General features: G+C 38.9%; 1 protein-coding gene across 1 annotated transcript in view; it reads left to right on the top strand.

The window, feature by feature from the left end:
• The first annotated feature begins 746 nt into the window (after positions 1–746).
• LOC145690546 (NFX1-type zinc finger-containing protein 1-like) overlaps positions 747–20,329 on the top strand; it is a 121,399-nt gene continuing 101,816 nt past the window's right edge. Inside the window, exon 1 of the mRNA XM_081765536.1 lies at positions 747–906. The gene's annotated coding sequence lies outside the window, so the exon portion shown is untranslated. The remainder of the gene's footprint in view (positions 907–20,329) is intronic.

Here is a 20,329-nt window from a genome sequence, read left to right as displayed (position 1 = left end):
ACCTATCTATACAAGATTGATTTTCTTTGAAATTTCACTTAATTTCTTTACGGTTTCCAGACCAAAATATTTATTTATTATTTGTGACTAAAAAAAGAAAAAAACAATTATTTTATTACACTGAGTAGAAATAAAAGAGAGAGCGAATGAAATCTAAACTAAATAAAAACATTATTTCTCACCAAATTTTCCATCCTCTATGTCTTTTCAAATACTTGTTAAAGCATATAAAAATATACTGTACTTACAAATCAGTTTAGTACCTTTGTTTTATGGCTGTATTTGTAGTACCTTGTTAAAAAGTTTGTCTTCACACTGTCAAATATAAAGCGCAGTAAATTGTGTAATCTGCTGTCACAAAAAAGTATTCTATTTTTCGATCGGTTTGGAAAAACAATATTTTTTCATACTATTTTACGGTAAATTATTAATTGTCAGTAAACTTTGTTACTTTTAAATGAATGAAGCGAGATAATTTTACTATGATGTTTTAAAAGCTGGTCATTTGGGGGGGGCAGGAAATCATTTGGGGGAGCCTGGCCCCGATGCCTCCCCTTGGCTACACCCCTGCCTTTAGTCTAAATGGCATAACGTGTGACGTTAAACTGAAATATTTAATTTTCATTTCGTTTTTGTTCTAGATTTAAGACTACGTAATACAAATTTCCTTGTAATGTTTGCAACACTGCATGCTGGACTTCAGTTAGCTCATTGATTGAACAGTTAGTAACCGAGTACTAGTGGAAACTAAAGGCTGTAGTTGTAATAGCAAGTTGCGAGTGAAATTGCGATTTTTCGAAGTTGACTGATAAATGAGCTGCAATCAGAACAGTTCCAAGGAAGAATCTACAGGTGAAGGCTATTATAGCACACTGAGGCGCAACGAGAGAAATTCAACTGCACAAGGTAAAACAAACGCTTGCACTTATTAAATATAGACTATAAGGGATAGCCTACATAAACAATATTAAAGAATAATATTCAAATCATTCTTTTTTTATTTTTGTCATTAGAAAAAAAATTAAAAAAGAGAAGTATGGTCAACCTAAATATCCCAAATTGAGTATACATACTTTCAGCTGAAAGTTAAAAGTTTACCAAAAAAAGAAAAAGAAAAGAAAGAAAAAAGAAAAGAAAAAAAAGAAAGAAAAAGAAAAATCAATAATTACTTGGGACTATGGTGTTAGATTATTAAGTAATAGTTCTTAAGCTTAGAAACTTATAAGTTGTAATTGAAATCTTGGTTCGATTCACAACACTAGGAATATTATTTTACAATTTCTCCTTTTTAGGAGAGTGGACCGGTGGCTCATGGTAGAGTGCTTACTTCTGATATGTGGGGTTCATAATTCGATTCCCGGGCAAGTAAGTTAGTGGTGGATAACATCTTGTTCGTGGATTTTCTCGGGATACTCCCGTTTCTTCTTACATTCTCATTGCTCCAATTCTTCCATAATCTTTCACTTGCCTTAATCATCCATCTCCCTTAGCCTACCGGACATAATCGCAGGACGTTAAATTGAAAGAATTTTATCAATATTACAATAAATTTACGTTCTTTTCTGTTATTTTTAAAGTGTAAATAACATTTGTAATTACTTTACGTATGTTCTAATTTTCGTTTTGCTGTTTGATATTTCTTTGCATCCTTGTTTTCGGTAATTATTTAGTGCGTTGTTCGTTAAGGGAAAGTTTAGATTTATGGACGATAGGAGTACTCACCTTAATATTTTCAATAGTTCTGGTGGCTAATACTTCCATTTATTCTCTGCTGTTTCAAAAACTAGTATTGGATTTGATTTGAGTTTAGCGTTCCTTTTAACAGCAAGGCTACATGAGACGTGTAATGAATGCAAAGAGCATGAACCACGGCCGGGAATTTCAAAGTCATCACGCTGGCTCTAGTAGAGCGTTCACCTCTGGTGCGTGGCGTTCCTAGTTCGTTCCCAACTCGCGCCAAATGGGTGTTAAGTGAGACATATACAATGAGCGCGGATTTCCTCGGGGTTCTCCCGTTTAATTCCACTTTCTTCATTCCACCATTTTATTAGTTGTCTTCATCACAGTCTCCTTTAATCTATACGATAGAACTGTAGGATGTAAAACAGATTTTTTTGTTAGAATCGCACAGGAAACATAAGATTCTGTTGTTAGTACGTCCATTCGTCCGTTATTTCGCACGGTCTTGAACGGATATGATTTTTATTGTATTTCCCCTCCCCCCAATAGATAGCTAGAACAATCGTCTCGGCCGAGTTCGTTACCGGACTCAATCCGCTAACATCTTAACGTATAATGGCGACTTCAACGTTTGCTAACTACAGATAGTATCCCATACATAACAGAATTTCTGAATTCTGTTTTCTTTTCGCAGTTACTGGCGGTACTGTCTAGGCCAAATGCTTTTTTGCAGTTGCTCCATTAACATTTAACGGGTAACAGCGACTTTAACGGTGCCTACCTGTAACTAATATCTCATACATTTAAACGAACTTGTAGGTTCTTTTTTTTTTCTTCAATAGGTTGCAGCAGCGATTATCTTGGTCAAGTTCGTTAATAAAGTCAATTTGTTAAGGAACTTATCCAAGATAATCGCTACAGCAATCTTCAACGGTGACTCTCTATAGGTCATATTCCATACATCTAAGCAAATTTATGAATTCTGCTTTTTACAATAATTATCTAGAGTATTTATTTCGGCCGAGTTTAATAACGTCAATCCGTTAACATCATATTGGTTAACGCCTACTTTAACGGTGGCTACCTGTAGCTCATATCTCATAAATGTAAGTGAACTTGTAAATCAATTTTTCTGCAATAGATTGCTGGAGCAATTATCTTGACCTAGAACCGCGGTGGCTCAGTGGTAGATTGTTCACCTCTGGTGCATGGTTAGATCCCAGCTCGCACCAAGTAAACATTGTGGTGGACCGTGTGCGATTTTATCGGGGTTCTCCCATTTCCTCCCACTTTTTTCATTCCACCATTTCATTCATTTCTCATCACCACCGTCTCCTTTACCTAGCTGGTATAATCATGCAGGGCCGTAACTTGTGAAGGGCAGGGAAGCAGCTACCCTCCCAGGGAAGCTCCCCGCCGTTTGAAGGGGACCTATTTTAAGACAAAATTGTCTTACTCCATATACGATACTGGGATATTATAAGTGAAGAATCAAACAGGTTCACTACCTTACATAAATAAAACAGCACACTAAAGATAAATATAACAAAAATGAGTCGTGGGCCCATTTCTGTAAAAAATGTCTACCATTAGAAGTATGACTTTGAGATTTGTCAATATTGTCCCTTTAATTAATTTGTTGTGCATCAAACTAACCCAGAGGCGTGCAGGGGGGCACACAGGCTCCGGGGAACCCACAAACCGTAAGAGAATGATGTAAAGAGGGGGCCCAAGAATTAGAAAACAACTTTTTCTAGGGGGTCCAAATACACGTATTAATGCTTGTCCCCCTCCCCTCCCCCCGCAGAAAAAAATTAAATTACGACGCTGTAACCATGGGATGTAATACTTCAAGATTTCATTTCGTTTTCATTTTATCTAGGCCTAGTTCGTAAATGAAATCAGTCCGTAACGGTTAATGGCGACTTTAAAGGTGGCTATCTATATCCCATACACTATATGTGTAAGGAGATTTTTGAATTCAGTTTTTTTGGAATATATAGCCAGAGCGATAATTTCAGTCAAGTTCGACAATGGAGTCAGTCCGTCAACACCTTAACGAATAACGATGACTTTAACAGTGGCTATCTACAGGGTGTTTCAAAACAACACCGACAACGTTTGGGATTTGATTCCTGACACCAAGATAAGACAAAAAAGTATAGACCAACCTGGGTGCACAAGTGCTTCCTTTCGGAGTTATAGGCTGCCGAAATATGAAATGAACTTTAAAGGTCTATAGCTCCGATACTATGGGACCTACCCTAGTCGGGTCAAGACTTCAGTTAGGAACTAGCATGTGCCTCATCCAAGTATCCATGTTTCAGTATCCTGCGGTATTTCCGCAACAATTTTTATAGAGGTAGTTGTTGAGTACTACAAGTTATATGCCCATAGACAAACTCCCTCTATAAAAATTGTTGCGTGAGTACCTTAGGATTCAGAAACATGGATTTTTGGACAGTGCACATATTAGTTCCTAAGTGAAGTCTTGAGCCGACTACGGTAAGTCCCATAGTATCGGATCTATAGATCTTTAAAGTTCATTTTTTCATATTTCGGCAGCCTATAACTGCGAAAGGAAGGTCTATATTTTTGGTCTTATCTTGGTGTCAGGAATCACCTCCTAAACGTTGTCATTGTTTTGAAACATCTGTATGCAAATTTCGCGTGATCCTCCTTATTGTCTTTATCAGGTTATTTTTCCTTTTAAAGTTCCGTACCTTCTTCGTATTTCAGGTGTGGTTTGGTCCCGAACACTTTTTATTTAATATAATAAAACTAATGTTACATTAAATATAACAAAATTAGTATAATGCTACTTCTGATGGGTTTTAGAGTAGCTGTCTTAGTTTTTAGCTAGTTCCTGTACTCATCTTTTGCTAATTGCAGAAATGTTTATTTGATTTTTGGAGTCAGTTTTATCCTTTCTCTCTCTTCAGATAGCAATGTGGGTACATTATTTATTTATTTATTGATATATTTTTGCTTTTTGTGCCGTTACTAAAGTTTTGTTTATATCTAAGATTATTTCGGTATATTTTCGTAGACTTTGATGGATGTAGTGGGGGACATTCTATTCCTAGCCCTATTTTTAAGTAGCCATGATAGTTTCCTTTCCAAAGATGTCCTAGGAGGGTTATTTTTTTTCTCAAAATTTGGACAATAGGGTCTATCTGAAATTACACTATTAGTATGTCTTTTGAGATGTTTCTGTTTCGGTCTTTGTTTTGCGTTGGTTTTCATTTGTTTGATATTATGCATCATGATCGATTACGTATTAATTAAGGTTTTAATAAAGTGTATGTGGGTTGATTCTCCAGGAGTTCACGGGTACCCGCAGTAGGCTTTTAGGGCACAGGTTGCGTCCATATGATTTTTGGGAAGCCAATCTTTTCTTGAAAATGACAAAATCGGAACGTACGTAATACTATAGTAATGTTTCTAAGTAATGTTACCTACAAGAGTAGGTTTAGGGCTCTTCTCTTCGTGAAAAAGTGCATTGAAAGTGCTTTCTCATCTCGGAAAGTTTCTTTCTACTGGAAGAGCTTTGTCTTGTCTCGTGGCAACTATATTTATAAGACCGCTAATTGTGAAAGATAACTTAGAATGTACATCTTGAAATTACTAACAGTCATAGCAAAGAATACATTCTCTTTTGATTGAAACGACCAAATTCTGGTTGTAGGCTTAATATAGACTGATATAGACTGATTCTGTCTAAAAAGAAGACGACACAGGTTACTAAGTAAAATAGCCTCGTATACATTTGGCATACAAATCACTGTAAGACCTCATTATCTTTTTTGAGGGGCAACCTAAAAAAAATCACACTTTGGATGAAGAATGATAAATTTGGGGAACATTGCACCTAAGTATTTGGAGAGAGGATAGACCACTAGATAAATTCTTGTTTTTGCGTAGTTTGAAAAATACTATTGCTAATTTTCAAAAGTTTGGTTTGTCAAGGCTCCTTTATATATTTATCCTGTCTGTCCGGTGGCCAAAAAAGCTCAAGAACTAGTTGATGGATCAATTTTTGCCAGGATACAGAGGATAAAAAGATCAGGAATCGAGTTCGTTGATGGGGACGAATTCGTTCCCCGGAAGTAGCAAAAATTACAATTTCCGGTTTATCCGTTAGTCACTATGGAGCAAAAATTGTAATAGATAGCTAGAAGCGGTTTTCTTCAATCGATCAGGGCCGTGCCGTGGGGGGGGGCGAGTGGAGTGACTGCTCCGGGCGCCAAAGTAAGGGGGGCGAAAAATTCGATAGGAAAAAGGAAAAAAAGATAGGAAAAATTGTTTGGAATATCTGTATAAGGGCGCCGTCGTATACTTTCGCCCCGGGCGCCGTTTTTCCACGGCACGGCCCTGCAATCGATTAAACGTCCCAAGAATATATTTCATGTCCATCCTTACCTCTCACCTACCACTGGAAATGATAGAAATCCACTGCAACCTTCGTTATCAATATTGATCTACACATACTAAAAACGATCAGAGATAGCGACAATCGATTTTTTTTGGAATTAATAAAGCGTCCAAAAAACATATTCTGTCTCCACTCAAATCTCTCGATTATGACCGGAAATGTCAGAAATATACCACTTCGATTCTAGTATTACGGGAGAAAATACCAACCCGTACGAACCAAACTCCACACTGAGAAAAAAAATTGTAGGTGGCGTACTTAAAAAGGTAGGTTACATGCGTAATTCCTGTAGTTTTTGGACTTAACGTACAGCAGACGTATACCTGAAAACGCGTGTTTTATAATACTTTCTGTATAAGTGTTCCATCTATACGTACTTTTCGTATGAAACAATATAGGCGGTCAGGATCTCACATACAAATGGACGTATATAACATATAGCTGAGGAATGTAACATAAGTATGAGCATGTGATATACGGAAAACTGTTAGATGTCAGACATCCTGCAACGGCATGATGTAACATCCAAGGGCAGTCCCTATGTAGCATACGGATAACGTATGCTTCGTATTGATTTCTGTAGAAAGAAAGAGGGTGCCGTATATTTGTACAATATACCGCTGTCCGGAGAACGGATTTTTCTCAGTGCATCACGTGGTAAACACTGCTACTTGTTAATATTTACATCGGGAAAGGTTACCTCAATTTCATCAGTTTAAATGTAAGCTATAGTTTATCTTTGTTCTTACTGAAGTTCCCTGTATATTCTTAGTTACTTTCTGAAACTAGGAAGTATTTTTAAATATATTGTCTAAAAATATGTCGGTAAATTCAATTAATGTCTTTAATAACTTCCATAAACTTGACTCCGGTAAGGCAGTTCTGTTTGGCTGACCTTTTACGTAGAAGCACCAATAAGAATGATCTTAGATTATTGCCTAATAGCCAAAAGTTTGAGATGCTTGAACTTCATCCTAATCTTCTATATGGACGCCTATAGTATGTTAAAATGTTGAAATTACAAAATTATCCATTTAAACATTAAAATAAAAATGTACGGCTTACTACTGGTGAATATGTATTCAAGGAACTGACGACTGAAAAATAAAGTCAGTTATTTTTGATTATTGCTTTCACATAAAATTCTAATGTGAAAACGCAAATTGTGCTCTTTTCAGTGGCCAGCCGCCCTCGGCTGATTATTGGAAAATCATCTTGAAAATGTAACCAGTAATCATTTAAAAACCCGCTTTTACACACAATTTAGATATAAAATCATGGTTACTGTTCATGGACAACTTCATTTCCACCTCTCGATCCAACTACTGATTGGTTTGGAAGAAGTCAATCTGGAAATTTTAAGTAATTACTTACCATTTTATATATTATAATGTATCTGGTTCTGGATGTGTCCTTCTATTCAAAATCCCAGTGCTGTCATATCTCCGATTTTATTTAATAACCAGCATCAATTACCCACTTCACTGGGTTAAATTAACAAAATAATAATAATAATAATAATAATAGTAATATGTTCCGTTATTCAGTCACTTTTTACTAAAGCGCTCTCTGACACCGATCATTTTCGATCAATTTTACGAGGGCTATCCAGAAAGTAGATTACGTTTTCGTCTGTGTCCGCTAGGGGCGGGGCTAGCGCGGCCATCTTGGGGTCAGAGCGTTGCGCAGCTCAGTCGGCATCTAGCCGTGCTAGTGAGAGGTTCGTGCTGTGCTCCGTTAAGATACTGTGACGGTTTGAAATGTCTGCGTTAATTGAAAATCCCGCGAGCTGCGAGGTGCGTGCAGTAATAAGGTTTCTGACAGCAAAAAACTGTAAACCGATAGAAATCTATCGGCAGCTGTGTGAAGTGTATGGGGACAACATTATCACTGAAGGTGGAGTGCGACAGTGGGTCATAAGATTTAAAAATGGCCGAACCAATGTTCACGACGAAGATCGAAGTGGGAGACCCAGCAAAGTGACTGCCGAACTTGTCGAAAAAGTCGATGTTAAAGTCCGTGAAAATCGAAAGTTCACAATAACGGAACTTTCTTTGAGTTTTCCACAAATTTCGCGAAGTTTGTTGCACGAAATCATCAGCGAAAAGCTTGGTTACCACAAGTTTTGTGCAAGATGGATTCCAAAAATCTTGACAGAGGACCACAAAAATCAGCGAATGGCTGCAGCGTTGCACTTTTTGGACGCCTACAATAAGGATGGTGACTCTTTACTCGATCGCATCGTTACTGGTGACGAAACATGGGTGAAACACGTGAACTGTGAAACGAAATTGCAATCAATGCAGTGGGGGCACACAGGTTCTCCCCAAAAACCCAAGAAATGCATGCAAACAATGTCGGCAAGGAAGATGATGGCGACTGTTTTTTGGGACAGAAAAGGTGTGATTTTGGTGGACTTCCTGGAAAGAGGCACTACAATAAACGCTCAAAGGTATTGCCAAACTCTGCAAAACCTCAGAAGAGCAATTCAAAACAAGCGCAGAGGAATGTTGAGCTCTAAGATCTTGTTGATTCACGACAACGCCCGGCCCCACACGGCAAATGTCACGCGTGAAGTTCTTGAATCTTTTCAGTGGGAGTTGTTTCCTCATCCGCCGTACAGTCCCAACCTGGCACCGAGCGACTTCCACCTATTCCCAGCAATGAAGAAGTGGCTGGCTATGCAGCGTTTTGATGACGACGAACAGCTGCAAGAAGAGGTAACGAAGTGGTTGAAGTCGCAGGCGGCCGAATTTTTCGACGAAGGAATTTCCAAGCTCGTACATCGCTACGATAAATGCCTTAATTTGAATGGTGACTATGTCGAAAAGTAGTATTTGTGTGTGGCTTTCATCTGTATATAATAAAATTTGTTTCCTATACTTTGTTGATTTTTTATTCCAAAACGTAATCTACTTTCTGGATAACCCTCGTATATTTCTCTCCCTCCTCCGCCTCCTATGTTGAGTGGGTAATTGTAAATCTAACTTGAACCCGTACAGAGGAGTTATTCTTGGAAAACAATAAATGATGTAACTACATGTTCCATTAAATGGAAGCAAAATAGCTCATTCTTTCTACTCGCTCGTATCAAGCGACCGCGGCGGTCTAGAAATGATCAGGATAGTGGACTCGATGATTTAGGACCACCGGTTGCTTCTACACTCTTGGATTGAAAAAATCTTTAAGTTTTACGTCCCACGCTTATGAACGAAACCTAATAACCACGTGTTCTGTCTCCCGACTATACCAAATTTCTATTTACAAAACAATTCTTGCGCTGATATCCGACATTCCAAACTGAACTATTTTCGTGGAGATTGGTTAGTTGGTTGGCTAATTGGTTGTGGAATACAGTGTCCCTTTCAGCACCGAGGCTATGTGAGAATTGCACCTACAGCTTACTGTGGAATCGAAACTTCATGAGTCCCACCGGACGAACTCAGTTCTCGCGCGCACCTTAATCATGTTGATTTGGAGTATAACGTCCCTTTCTGCAACGAGGCTATATGACACGGGACCTACTGATTAACGTGGAATCCGAACCACATGAGCTCTCGCCGGGAATCGAATCCGGGTCTTCCACATATTAATCATATAGCTACGAGGAAACTCTGAAGTTTGAGTTGATGTCCATTCGCATCAACAAGATTATGAAGGATGTAATCAACTATTAGCGTGGGATATGAACCCCAACCGGGGTTTGAATCCAGCACAGTTCGCTTGTGAACAGTATAGACCGTTCCCCACCACATTATTTTGCTTCCAACAAAGTTTTCCACTGCTACTGAATACAATTTCTTATCCATCTAAGATAGTAATTTTTAAACTGTGGTCCGTAGTCCCATGAGGGGATAGGTATTACCTGTACATTTCACGTACATTCGTCATGCTTGCCATTTCCTCGGCTATTATCAGTATGTCATAGCTGATTACATTCTCTATTCACTCCATTATTTGTACAATTCCTCTGAAGTCAAAATTTTCATATCAATCCGAACAACGGGCCGAAAATATACTTGAATATAATTTCACTTTTAATTACTAGTCTACTACTTTTAAAAAGTATAAATCATGGTAGAATATAGGGATGGGCACGAGCGAGTTTTCTTTAAAACTCGATTCGACTCAAAACAGACAACATTGATCTCGACTCGAGAACTCGGTTCGAAAAATTTCCTCCAACTTGGCTCGAAACTTGACTCGAATTTGGAACGAGTTTCGAGTCGAGTCGAGCCAAAACTAGCCCAATCGAGCTGAAATCTTGTGTGTATTTTCAAGTACTCTCGTCAAGTACCCTACGTAGACAATATAATTATCAATGACTACAATATAATTACAATATTATGACAAGACAATATAATTACTACGACTTATTATTATTATTATTATTATTATTATTATTATTATTATTATTATTATTATTATTATTATTATTATTATTATTATTATATTAAAACAACACCGTGTATAATCAAGAAAGATAGACGGTTTCTATGTGAATATTAAAAACTAGTTGACTGCCGATCTTGGTCGTCAAGAAGTCTTCAGGAGGCAAGGACATCGTTCATGAGGTTCTGGATTTGAGTTTCAGAGGAGCAAATATTTGGGCTCGAGCCAAAAATTGTTAAATTTACAAGGCACCGGCCAAACATGTTCAAAACTCGGCCCGGGTTTAGGGTTGTCAACGGCTCGAGCGGCTCACCTCACACAGATCATTCATTATCGATCCGAATTGAGAAGTGAGCCGAGCCGACAGGTCACTCAACCGAGCCAGCTCGAGCTGATGGCTCACCCGAGTCGAACCGAACTGAGCTGATGGCTCACTCCAACCGAGCCGATTCAAGTTATCGGCTCGGTTAAGCCGAGTCAAACGGAGCCGATGAACTCGTTTAACGGAGATGGCTCGAGCCAATGCTCATGTGAGCTGAGTTGGTGGCTCAGCCCAAACAAGCCGGCCCGAGTCGATGGCTCATCTGAGCCGAGTCTATGGCTCGTCTAAACCGAGCTGAGCCTCTTGATATCACTACCCGAGTTGCGCTTCTGCTTAGACTAAAAAATTCGACCGTACAAGTCTCAGCCTTGATGGTAAAGAATACAGTATATACTTATATTAGTGCTCACGACATTTGAAGCTGTCTCGTTATAAAAATCTATTGTCTCAATACCGAGACGAGACGAGATACGAGTAGTGTTCACTGTCGTAAGCAATACTAGAAGTATTACATTTCTGCCTACATTTCTCATGGCTTTCGCTCTCCGGTCTAATCAGGCCATGATTTCAAAACGAGTTAAAACGAGCTGAACGAGCGAGCCGTTTATCAAACTCGACTCGACTGCAAACTCGACCTAAAAAACAGTGACTCGACGCGAAACTCGACTCGAGAAAATTACCTTTGATTCGTCTCGAAACTCGAGTCGAGTTTCGAATCGAGTCGAGTTTTAGTTCGACTGGTGCCCATCCTTAGTACAATAGTAATGCATTTCCAGGCATATTTATTTATTTCCAAGCTATTTTTTTCTTACTCACGTAGTACTGCAAGTAACGTAAAACATATTTAATAATAGTTTTAAATCTGCACATTTCCTGCACAGTTTAACACCGATAGCCCAGGTAGCGACATCTATTAGAATGACTAGCCTATTATTAGTATTTCCGTAACAAATAGACTGAAACGTTAGCTATTTATTAACATTTTGCTCTCCTTTTTCTTCTTATTGTTATTATTGATAGTTTGACTTTCGTTGATATAGTGATTATTATTTCAACTTCTTACCATATATGTATAGTACCATACACAATTATGCTCAAAATCAAGATCAACTTCACGAGTTTCAACATTATTTCTTTTTATTCCTCTATACTGTAATTTATACAAGGTTTGTCCCAGAAGTTCCCGGAATGATGTTTTGTAGTTGGCACGGAGCTTGAGGCGGTGGAGTTGTTGGGGGATCTAAACTTGGAAACGAGACCGGTATCAGTCGCCCGCGGGCAGTTGTTGACGCAAGGTCATGTTCATGGTCTTCAGATATCTACTACACCTTCTTCGAGCAAAAAGTGGACCAGCTTTTGGAGCAGCGTTATGCAATCATATTTTGTGAGAAGCTGGCTAAAACGGAGCGGAGACGCTCAAAATGCTTCGTAAAGCATACGGTGACGGGACGATGAAAAGAAAGCCAAACTTTCAATTGGCACAAGTGGTTTCGGGAAGGTCGGGAGTCCGTCAACAACGACGACCGCACGAGACGCCCGTCGACATCACAAACGGACGACTCGGTGCAGAAAGTGCGTCAAGTTTTGGACAATGACTAACGATTAAGTGTTCGAATGATTGCAGAGGAGTGTGGAATACCCAGAACAATCGTTCATTGCATTTTAACGGAGGATCCTCAAATGAGGAAAGTCTGCTGGCCAAAATTAGTGTGGCAACGCTGCCCCAGCCGCCATACAGCCCCGATCTCGTACCAGCGAATTTCTTTTTGTTCCCCATGATCAAAAGAACCCTGAAAGGAACTCGGCATGGGACGCTGGAGACAGCAAAAGCAGCCACAACGACCTCACTGAAGGAGATTCCAGTTAACGATTTCCAGGAAGCCTTCAATGATTGGGTGAAGCGTTGGCAACGGTGCATCGAAGCAGGGGGAGAATACTTCGAAAAGTTCTGGAAAGATTGTAAACTGATATTTAATAAATGCTTTAGAAAAATCATTCCGGGAACTTTTGGGACAAACCCTTATAAATAATAGATACTAATACTTGCTAATGAATCTTCTGAATGTCATGCAGCATTACTCTAATAAATCTCTTTTGGTAACTCAAAAATTGTATCAGGTTGGGATTCCCAGGTTCGAATCCCGGCGAGAATTTGTGTGGTTTGGATCGCACCTTAACCTGATTGGTCAGTTGTGCTATTTTTCAATATGTTGCAAACTCTTCTGACAGCATGATTGTAAGTTTTTTTTTCATTGCTAATTTTAGATAGTTTCTGTTTTATTATAAATGACAGGAAATGCAGAGTTATTATTAGATCTGTGTCCATGAAACTACAACTTTCTTTTTCCATGCTGTTCGTGCCAGAAAATGGGTTATTGCTACGGAAAGAGCAATATTGCATCGCGTGTATAGATTTTGAGGGTACGGATAGAAGTCCTTTTTGTGACCATGACCTTCATTCGACAGAAAAAAAATCCCACCACTTGTGACATTCTAAAATTAGTTTTTTCCTGCATAAGCATTATACAATAATTGTAGCTAACATTGGCGTAGCTACCTGATAAACAGCACCATCATTCAGGTTTTGCTTCAGGAAGAGGGGAATTCTCAATCGATGTAAGTAGTACCAAGTTTCACTTTAGTAGGGTCTATATAACTACATTATTCATTAAAATGTATTTATATATTGGGGGTCTCCGCACCACCTGGCACGCAATCCCTCCGTATTCCGGACTGGTAGATCGATTCGTAACTGGAATTTTGAAGGCGTCCGATCTCTGTCATCTGACGCCCAACGCAACAAGATCTGGCCTGCTCAACTTCAGACCTTCCTTTCGATTATTAAGTTAAACGAGTTAGGGAAACAGAGTAAGAGAAAAGTTTTACAATTAAGAACATGAGAGGACGTAGAAAAATTAGAAAAACAGGGGAAATATGAGGAAATGTACAGTCTGTCAAGGAAGTAAATGTACATTTCTTTTTTTAAGTCTGGTACTCCTGCACTCCAACCATAGACAATATGAGAATTACATCAATCAAATGTGTAGTGACGGGTAAGGAGAAAAGCCAAATCTGAATAAGACATTGAAGAGGGACACAAGCTGTGAATGCGAATAGTGCATCGTGTAAATAAAGGACGACACCGAAAGAGAAATCCAGAAACAGCTGGTAAACGAAAAAAAAGGAATCAAAATTATCGAAGTGGGGAACAAAATAAAAGTGCGAACAAATAAATTCCTACCAAACAACGATCTTCGTGTAGTGGTTAAGACGTTAAATTACAAATCCAAAGGACGTCAATTCGAATCCACTCCAATGAGTATTTTTTATTATTAATAATACATACAGTACATGAGAGGTGATAAAAGAAAGCGTATTTCCCGTTTAATATATTAAGTGAAAACGAGGTATACAATAGAGTGACATTTATTAGAGGAGTGAAACAATGAAAACGAAGAAGCAGGTATATCTAATTAAGGGTGTGTGTCAGAGGATGATGATCGGAAAAACAAAATTCCCCGAATTTCGCACATGTAAGTCTCTACAATAGGCAAAATCTTCAGAAATGTGCCTATTGCAGAGACTACCATCCACAAAATTTTTATGCACTTATGCCGCTCATCAACTTCTGAGGCGAAAACCACCCTCAGTTCGAAAGTTTCTCCCTCTCATGCTCTCTGTATATATATGCATACAGAGAGAGAGAGAGAGAGAGAGAGAGAGAGAGAGAGAGAGAGAGAGATGCTTCCGGAACTGAGAGTGAGATGCGTCCCTTCAAACCAACGAGAGGACAAACAGACGCTTACATAATCATCATCATCATCATAGGTATTCTGCCCTTATTAGCAGGTCACATGCCGCAGCTAAGAAGCTCCCATGCTCCACGGTCTTCTGTTAACCTCTTCGTCTTCACGTATGATCTTTCTGTTTTTATATTGTCCATTAATTGTAGCCTCCTTCCCCTCTCCCTCTCTTTCCTGCCACCATACCCTCTAGCACGTCCCTCATGATACAGTTTATTCTCAAGCAAAGTTCCAACTAGTTTCTCTTCCTCCTCTTAATAATACCTAAAATTGTTCTTTTCTCCCCCACCATTTCTAACACCCTCTCATTCATCTTCCGCTCGACCCAACTAATTACTTCCATTCTTCTCTACACCCACATTTCGAAGGCTTCCAGTCGTTTTTCATTACTTTTACGTAATGTCCATGTTTCATACAATAAAACACTCCATACAAAGCATTTTATATCTTTTTCTTAACTCTTTATTCAAGGTTCCACAAAACAAACTTTTCTTTCTCCTAAAGGCTTATTTCGTTATTCCTAATCTTGCTTGTTCGCATTTCATGTCATTACTAAGAATACTATCCAGATATCGAAAACTATTCACTTGTTCTATTTTCTCCCTTCCCACTTTTATATTTGACGCAGACCGCCTCGTTCCAAACACTATGGTTTTTCTCAAGTTTTCAATCATCCTATTGATTTTATTTTCTGATTCTGCAACAAGCGCCGTATCGTCTGCAAATCTTATACATCTAACCATTCTACCTCCCACCGAAATGCCATCTTCATCATGTAGGCTCTTTTTGACTATTTCTTTTAAATATATATTAAATAATGTTGGCGAGAGACAGCATCCTACTCAAACTCCCCTTCCAATTGCACTTTCCTCTGTCAGTTCCTCCCCTATCCTAACACTTCCTTGTTGGTTCATATATGTTTCTCATGAGTCTGAGATCTTTCCATTCCAACCCAACCTTCTTTAGAACTTCCAACAATTCCAAATTTACGCACGCGGTCAAAAGCCTTTTCTAGATCGATAAATACAACATACACTATTTCCCTGTTTCTATACACCTTTCAGCGATCACCCTTAATAATCCAATTGCATCTCTTGTGTCTTTACCTCTCCTGAACCCAAACTGTTCCTCCTCAACCTTTCGTTTGTTCTTCCATGCAACCTTCTGTTCAGTATTCGGAGCAGAATTTTAGCTACATGAAATATGAATAGTTCTATAATATTCACATCTCTTTGGGTTCGATTTGTTAGCCACCGGTATCATGATCGTCTTCAGGTAGCCTTTTGGCCACTCCCCTGTTTGATATATTTCATTGCAGAGTCGGAACAATTCTTTCTTGCCCTTGTCTCCCATATTTTTAATGAATTCGATTGGTATATTATCTATTCCGGTTATCTTTCCATTCCTAATCTCGGATATAGCCTTTTCAAACTCATCCGGAAGAATACTAAACCCTTTATCATCCTCCTCCTATAATAAGAATGCCTAATACAAATAGCTATAAAACATCAAACTTATTGCATTATTGCAAGCATTATACTAAACTATCCGTTCACCTAAGATTCCAAAATCTGAACCACATAGCACTCATATCCCGAATGTCAAAACATTGTGATTCACGCAACTCCGCCTCTCCCCAAAAATGTCCTCTGAAAACAATCACAAGTTTTGGGATAAGGGACCGCATTGAGACCACAATATTAAGCTATATAAATACACTCTAACACATTCCTGTCCAGTTATTTCTTCCTTCTGCTTCAGTCCATCTGATACAACTTGTCCTTTCTGACAGTTGTTTTCTTCTGTTTTTACCTTTCTGCATGTTAGAGGTCTGCAGAGAAGAATACCCAAACAAATACTGCCATAATTCCTCTCATTTTCAATGTAAACGCCATTTGGAATTAGTAAACAACAAAAATTGAACGTTCCGATGTAGCCGCAAAAAGTTAAAAAAAAAAAAAAAAAGAAAAAAAGAAAAAATGAAAGTGGTGTGATTCGAACCCATACTCACGGTCATTAAAAATACTATAAACATACGCCTTAAACTGCTCGACTATAATTTCTATCTTGAATAAGATATAATTTATCAATTTCTATACGGCTCCCATTATAGCAAGTTTATACGGATGTTTTTCTTTCCTTATTTCAGAGAAGTTGATAATGCGGAAATAATTTTAATACTATAGATATGCCAAATTCACTTGATCCCTAGTCTTCCGTTGCAAGCGCTGCTATCGGCTGAAGGTATTCCACTCGCTTTCTCTCGCTTAGCAACAGCTGAACCCTTATTGGCTCAACGCGTGGGTGTGTGAGTGTTAGTTCGCATTTTTGCCACGGCTCAAGACATTTTGGCAGCACAATAGGCAATCACTGACAAGAATAACAGTAAACAGTGTGTGCGTTCTTTACCATAATGCGAATATAGTGTACATGTCTTCATTCGTCTTTCTCTCTTCATGTCTTTCTTAACATTTTTTAATTATGTCCGTTTCTCTTTCTTCTCTATCTATTCATCTTTATATCTAACTGATTACTTCCCTCTTTTACATACATTCTCCCTTCTCGTGCCTGTGCTGTACCAGAGCTAAACCCGGGCCCCTTTGCAAAACGTATTGACCAGGCCTAACATAAACATAAGCGTCCCGGTAAACATTTTTCAACTTCTCTAGCATGAGGAAAGAAAAACATCCTCATAAACTTGATAGAATGGGAGCCATATATACAGGGTGTTTCAAAAAATACCGACAACTTTTGGGAGGTGATTCCTGACACCAAGATAAGACAAAAAGTATAGACCATCCTGGGTGCACAAATACTTCCTTTTGGAGTTATAGGTTGTCGAAGATATGAAAAAATTAACTTTAAAGGTCCACAGCTCCAATGCAATGGGACTTACCGTAGTCGGGTCAATACTTCACTTAGGAAATAATATGTGCACTATCCAAAAATACATGTTTCAGAATCCTAAGGTACTCACGAAGCAATTTTTATAGAGGGAGTTTGGCTACGGTCATATAATTTGAAGTACGCTCCAACTGCCTCTATAAAAATTGTTGCGGAAGTACCACAGGATTCTGAAACATGTATTTTTGGATAGGGTACATATTAGTTCCTAAGTGAAGTCTTGACCCGATTGCGGTAGATCTCATAGTTTTGGAGCTATGGATCTTTAAAGTTCATTTTTTAATGTTTTCGGTAGCCTATAACTCCGAAAGGAAGTATTTGTGCACCCAGAATGGTCTATATTTTTCTCTTATCTTGGTGTCAGGAATCACCTTTCAAACGCTGTCGGTGTTTTTTTTGAAACACCCTGTAGAAATTGAATAAGTTGTATCTTATTCAACGTAGAAATCGTCGAGAGGCTTAAGATGTGTGGATATAGTGTTTCTAATGACCATGAGTATGAGTTCGAATCAGACCATTTTTTTTTTTTTTCAGCTACGTCGGAACTTTCAACGTTTGTTCTTTACTAATTCCAAATGACGTTTACATTCAAAATAAGAGGAATTATACTGGTATTTCTTCGGATATTCCTCTCTTTCGAAATGAAGAAAAAAATGAAAGCAACACAAAAGACTAAAATTATTACCAGTATTTATTAAACTTTAAGACATACGAATATGAAATTTTACACACATATTTACAAACCTCTCAAGTTCAAATTAAAGTTCAAAGTTCAAATTACAGATGTTCAATATGTCCTCCATCAGCGACACGAACAATATCACATCGATACTCAAATTCCTCCCATACTCGGGCAAGCACGACCTGCGTCACTGATGTTGTGGCAGTACGGATCCGGTTCTTCAACTCTTCCAGGTTCTGTGACAGTGGTGGTACATAAATGTTGTCTTTAACGAAACCCCACTGGAAGAAGTCACAGGGTATCAAATCCGGTGACCGTGGAGGCTAGCTGAGACATGCTGAGTCGCCAGCTCCTTGATGACCAATCCAACGGTTCGGTAGAGTTTCATTCAGATATTCACGCACTTGGCGACTCCAGTGAGGGGGTACCTTGTCTTGTTGAAAAATGAAGTTTTCTTCGTGCAGCCTTGGAAACAACCAGTTTTGTAACATAGCGAGATACTGCTGACTGTTAACCGTGTTTACATTAAAGAAGAATGGGCCGTAAATAGATGATCGGGATATCGCACAAAACAGATTGACATTGGGCGAATCTCGTACATGTTGTGGGTTCTGTAGGCGCCAAATTCGAAAAATTTTGTTTGTTTACCTGACCACTAACACGGAAAGTCGCTTCGTCACTGAACACGATGCGTTGTGCAAAAGTGTTATCGTTGTCAATAGCATCCAGAATCTCGTTACAAAATGCTACACGTTTGCGTTTGTCATGAGGACGCAGAGCTTGTAACAGCTGTAACTTGTACGGCTTCATAGCCAACCGACGTCTCAAAACACGCCAAATTGTTGTTGTCGGCACTTGTAACTCCTGACTGGCACGACGAGTTGATTTTCAAGGACTACGTTGGAAAGCAGTTTGAATTCGTGCAGCATTTTCTTCAGGAACACGAAGACGGCCAGGACTCTTTCCTTTACATACACAAAGTGTCGATACCATTTGCGAATGTTCTACCCATTCGGAGGATCAATTTGGTACCTCAACTGGAAACGTCTTTGCACTGTCATTACGGAATTGCACTTCGCAAACTCGAGAACACAAAACGATTTCTGCTGCGGAGTAGCCATTTTAAACATATGACGGTTACCAAGCAAAACAGAATACAACTGACATCTAGCGGCTATTAATATAAACTAGACTGTGTATTCATTTCTCCAATAGCCGAGCCGAGGCGCAGCGATCGATAGTTTGGACAAAATAATTCTTCGTAATACGTATATTCTTTTTGAAACAGGGTGTATTATCAATAGTAATTGCTACGAGAGACTAAAACGAACAGCTGAGCTCCTAACGACGGAACTTACAAATGTGGTCAAACTATGTTAAGAACCACTGTGTTCAATAGTCTCCAACGGACTCAAACCAATGTCCACGTTCATCACAAAGTTCACTTGGCGGGAGTTCCGATCGAACCAGGGACCCCATGTACCAGAAGTGAACGTTCTACCACTGAGCCACCGCGACCCTCATTGCAAAAGTTATGACTTTTTTCTCTCGAAAATCGTACCGAATAAAACAATTCTGAAATATGCAAATGGAAGGTTAGTTCATATTAAAACATATGGTGGGAGATGGATGAATACATGCACCATCATGAAGATACGGCATGAGAAAAAAAGACGAAAAAGTTTTGTCATTTCACGTATTTTACTGTCAATTGCAACAGTACACAATAGTACAGGGCAGGAACACGTACCTGTGACATCTTACGAGTCCCTCGAATTAGTCAACCAAAGAATCTATCACACTGCCAACACTGTGGAAGACGACGAATATCCGTGGCCTCACCATGAACGAATCTTCGGATCTCACGCGTTACTGCTGTGGAAATGTCTTCACGCGTTCGAAAGCGTATTCCACGTAATGGCTACTTCAGTTTTGGTATGAAGTCATAATCCTAAGTTGATAAGTCTGGTGAATATGGTGGATGATCCACTACTTTCTATCCCCATCACGCGTGCAGTTTCCACACACATGCTGCCGTATGGGTTGTCGCGTTGTCATGAGAAATTAATGCATCGTGCTGTAATGTACTCCCATGCGCAAAAAAAAAAAAA

The sequence above is a fragment of the Thermobia domestica genome, chromosome 1 (genome assembly GCF_964235325.1).
Source record: "Thermobia domestica chromosome 1, izTheDome1.hap1.1, whole genome shotgun sequence".
Classification (NCBI taxonomy): Eukaryota; Metazoa; Arthropoda; class Insecta; order Zygentoma; family Lepismatidae; genus Thermobia; species Thermobia domestica.
The sequence above is the reverse complement of the archived record's forward strand: the minus strand, read 5'-3'. Positions and strand labels throughout refer to the sequence as shown.